A 5,000-nucleotide genomic window follows, 5' to 3' on the forward strand; every position below is an offset into this window, starting at 1 on the left:
TGTGTGTGTGTGTGTGTGTGCGCGTTGTCATGCTAAATGGATGAAGTCGGTGATGTTGATGATGATTACGATGGTGGTGAAGATAATTATGATGGTGGTGGTGATGATTACGATGGTGGAGATGATACCTAATTAGTCACAACGACAGCAATGTCCCATTGCAGCACACTGAAGCATATCCAATACCTTCATAGGTTGTATACGGTTCTTAGGGGAGGGTCATACAGGTCATAGGTTGTATACGGTTCTTAGGGGAGGGTCTTACAGGTCAGGGTATCTCCTCACCTCCTCTGCCAGTCTGTCGTCCTTTGATGCATCCATTGTCGTTATGGTAACCAAACAAGTCATCTTCTGCCTGGGTTTGCTGCGTTGCAAGCGTTGGTCTTCTATGTGCTCCACCTACAGGAGGGGAGTGTTTACAGCAGTTCCGTTTCACTCATGCGCAGTCTACGCGTCAAAATGGCGCGCGGTCTTAACTTTCGGTCGACAACAAAACCGTAACGCATGCATGCGGTAAAAATTCTCGTCGCGCACTCACCAGTGCCGTGTGCGCAGGACGCAGACGGAGAACCATACTATAGCCTTGAGATGTCCATGATTCCAAATTAAGTTTATGATGGACCTTACACATGGGGAGAGGGAGGTGTCAAATGTAAGTCATAACTTATAGTGTTAAATTTTAGTTGCTCCAACGTAGTGCCGATTTATGTTGGAACTAAGCTAAGAGCATTTTTGCATTTACAACTGGAGTGGTCAGTCACTTCAGGTGTCCTTTCTCCTAAAGTGTGTGTGTGTGTGTGTGTGTGCGTGCGTGTGTGTGTGTGTGTGTGTGTGTGTATGTCGGGATCTGCAGTGGCCTTTGTGTCTGGTCATGCTAATGAGTGGCTCTATGAGGTAGATGTCCGGACACTTGCGTTGCGTAAGAGCCATTTACGGTCTGCAATATTTAGAGCCATTTCTTTGTCCTTCAGAGTTTCCCCATTAACTCTCTCTCTCTCCCTCTCTGTCTTTGTCTTTTTCTTCTTGTCAGTTACTCTATCTAGATGATTTTCTTTATTTAGTTTTCATTGCCCCCCCCCCCTTTCTGTAATGTATAGTCACACAGAAGAAGTCCTCTCTAATTTTAGCCTGTGCATAACTTATTCATGTGTGCTTAGTGAGTCAGGCCCTGTGCATAATCCTGGAGTGTGGGTTGTGTCTGTCTGTCTGTCTGCCTGTACCTCTGCGGTAGTGACTTTATGTGTGTCTGTCTGCCTATCTGCTTGTCTGTCTGCTAGTATGTATGTCTGTCTGCTTGCCTGTATGTTTGCTTGTCTGTCTGTCTGTCTGTCTGTCTGCCTGTCTGATTGTCTATCTATATGTCTGTCTGTCTGCCTATCTGCTTGTCTGTCTGCTAGTATGTATGTCTGTCTGCTTGCCTGTATGTTTGCTTGTCTGTCTGTCTGTCTGCCTGTCTGATTGTTTGTCTATTTATATGTCTGTCTGTCTGTCTATAAGTTTGCCTGTCTGTCTGTCTGCCTGTCTGATTGTTTGTCTATCTATATGTCTGTCTGTCTATATGTATGTTTGCCTGTCTGTCTGTCTGTCTGCCTGTTTGCTTGTCTGTCTGTCTGTCTGCCTGGCTCTCTGCTTGTCTGTCTGTCTGCCTGTCTGATTGTTTGTCTATCTGTATGCCTGCCTGTCAGTCTGTCTGTATGTTTGCCTGTCTGCTTATCTGTCTGTCTGTCTATCTGTCTGTCTGTACCGCTGCTGTATTCACAAGTTCGGGTTCGGCTTTTTGACTTTTTTAAAAAACAGTAATAGAGGATAGAGAGATATATAACCTTTGAGAGAACAGTAAATCAGTAAATATAACCTTTGCAGCAAACAGTTATTATAATGAATCTACATTATGTCCAAAGATCACTCTGGCATGTGCCCTAGGGTGCCCAAACGTTTGTATACATATTCAGGAGTGGCTAAACCTGTCCATGCATATGCAGTAGGTTTTGGATGACGTGTGTAGATACAAGACAGGCCACAACCCTAAACCAGCCACAACCCTTCTCGGTGCTGTTGTGTAAGTCAACGGTGCCAGAAGTGGTTTTAACTCCGGTGGAAAGGCTTTGGAGAAACAGGCACCAGGGAAAATAACAAAATGGCTGTGACCAAAGCTAACCAAGACAAGATGTTCTTTGTGTGTGTGTGTGTGTGTGTGTGTGTCTGCGATGTGATGTGATGTGATTCCATCGTCTCTTGTCATCTTTTGCACATCTCTGTCTGGTCCATGTCGTGTGGTTCCCAGCCCTATCATTTCTTCTCTCCACCCTCCCCATCACTTTGCCTGTCCGTCTTCCTCTACCCACTCGCAGTGAGCAGACAGCGCTGTCTCAGTCTCTCAGCGTCTCCCACTGTCCGCACTCTCTTGGCTGGCTATTCTGGGATTCTTCTCTCATAATGCTGTACAATCTTCATTAAGGATGTCACGATTTCGATTTTATATCGAAATCGATCGAAATTACATCTAAATCTCGAACTTCGAACTTAAAAGTAGAATCGACGATGCAGCCACACCCCCAATGTCACGTCCAGCATGTATGCCAAGACGCACAAACACGTGCTGAACTGCAGTGTCAACACTCTAGTTTTAGGCTGCAGCCAGTTAAAATATACACATCAACCTACCAAAATCAAAGCCCTTTTGCTACTTTGAAATCACCGGTGTGGAAATATTCGTTCATTCATGTCAATTAAAACTAACTTAGCCTACTCAACTTAGCAAGTGAAAAGATGATCTAGTTACAGTCCAAAGTTACTTTAAGTTTAAGCTTAAAATGCACATTGATAAGTACATATTCCATGAACACTAACCTTGGGTCTCTTCGGAGTGTGCTGAAACAATCAAATTAACATTCTGTGTTGTTTCATTTTACTATGTTCACGTCTCTGTTTTAGCCTAATGTTAGTTCTGTTTACATTACAACCACACGGTTGGAACGGTTTCAAAATAAAAGCCCCCGAAACAGAAAAGGAAAAGGCCAAAAAGAGTAAATAACATATAAGGAATGCATTAATAGTAATATTAAAAAAAGATTAAAAATCAAATCGAATCGTGACTTTAAAATCGAAAATTACAGGTACATCGAATCGAGGATTTGGAGAATCGTGACACCCCTAATCTTTCTCTCTTTATTATCTCTCTGTCCTCTCTCTCTTGTTTTGTCACACTCTCTCTCTGTCCTCTCTCTCTCTCTGTTTCTCTCTAACTGTCTTCCTTTGTCTCTCTCTTGTTTCTATCTCTTTCTGTGCACGTGTGCATGTGTGTGTGTGTGTGTGTGTGTGTGTGTGTGTTTCTGGGGTGGGGGGTGAAGATGCCTCATCTGTGGTTGGGCACTGTACTGTTTATCTAAGGGAGTGTGTGTCTCTTCTCTCTCGTGAGTGAGCGTGTGAGTGAGACAGGTTGTTTGCCTCAGCACCAATCAGCTGTAATTGGCTCTGCATGTGACAGCATCGGCAATTACCACTCCTCTCACGTCCCATGGAGCTGTCATTCTGTATATCTCTCTCCCACTCTGTTTCATTTTGTCTTTTTTACTCAGTTTTAATCTCCCTACTCCTCAAAATGTTATTTTATTCTTTACAATCTATTCTCTCATTCTGTTTAATTAAGCTAATATTGTTGTTGATAAGTTGATCCTGTCCTCACTCAATCCCCACCTCTCTCTCTATCTCTCTCTCTTTTCTCTCACCATCTCTCTCTCTTCTCTCTTTTTTCTCTCTCCCATCTCTCTCTTCTCTCCTCTATCTCTCTCTCCCCCCCTCTCTCTCTTCCCATCTCTCTCTCTATCCCTTTCTCCCTTTCTCTCTCATTCTCTCTCTCTCTCTCTCTCTCTCTCTGTATCTGAACGCATGTGTGGAGTGAGTGAGTGAGGACTTGTGCTGCTGTGCCAGGAACGACTGTGTTCTATTCTTTATTTTCTATCTTTTGTCCATCTTTATGTTTGTTTGTCTTTTGTGTGTTTGCTTGTGTTGGTACTTGTGATAGCTTTATTTGTAGAGTAAGATCGTATTACGTAAGCCGACCTGGGCATCTCCTTTCATCCGTGGGAGCACACCGACCCAGGTATGGTGAACCTAGGGCTTCTTACGCGGCAGCATGCCATTAAAATGCCTACAACTAGTATTGAGGACTACAGCTTAGCCATTGGGGAATTGGTTGGAATAAACTCTCTGCTTCACATATGAATAATGCAGATGGCTTGAGAAGTGGTTGAGCGAGGAGTTGTACAAACTCGATTAATTTTTTGCTCTGGACAGGGAGGCCATTTAATAAGGGCCTGTCCAGCAAAACAGACCCTGGAACGTCAAATGACTCAGCTGAAAAATAGTGCTAGCCCTTCTGCCACAGCTGATGAAACAACAGAAAAAAATAATGCGCAGACCACGCCAGTGGTAGATAATGAACCAAAAGAGGTTACCGATCTCATACAGATTGATAAAAATGATAACGATAATCATGAACCTTCAAAAGATGTTGAGTCGGTTGGCCACTGGAATGAGTCGGTTGGCCACTGGACACTGATGATGCACTTTTTCTACTAGTAGTACCACTACTTGTTCCAAGGCACAATTGATCAGTTACATTTAACACAAAAATTGCTTTCTACATTAGTAGAAAAAAATAACTAGAACACTGTGACTATGATACTGTGATTGTTCTATTACTGTAAGACTGATACAGTCAAGAATTCAAATGGGTTCAAAAGTCTATATGTAACCTTGCAACCTTTGATAATGGTTGGTGCCTTAATGGGGCATTTTAAATGTGCATTGTAATATACATTTGATGTAATAAAGCTGTTGTAAAATAAAACTCTCTCTCTCTCTCTCTCTCTCTCTCTCTCTCTCTCAATAGTGGACTTCATTAGGGATGTCTCTCCTTGAGTTGACCTATGACCTATTTCTCTCACTTTCTGCCCTCCCCCCTCTCTCACTCTCTCCATCTCTCTCTCTCACTCTCT

General features: G+C 43.1%; 1 protein-coding gene across 1 annotated transcript in view; it reads left to right on the plus strand.

Annotated features, from left to right (window-relative positions):
- gcgrb (glucagon receptor b) overlaps positions 1 to 5,000 on the plus strand; it is a 77,456-nt gene that overhangs the window by 43,293 nt on the left and 29,163 nt on the right. The window lies entirely within an intron of this gene.

Source organism: Alosa alosa, chromosome 7 (genome assembly GCF_017589495.1).
Source record: "Alosa alosa isolate M-15738 ecotype Scorff River chromosome 7, AALO_Geno_1.1, whole genome shotgun sequence".
Taxonomy (NCBI): Eukaryota; Metazoa; Chordata; class Actinopteri; order Clupeiformes; family Clupeidae; genus Alosa; species Alosa alosa.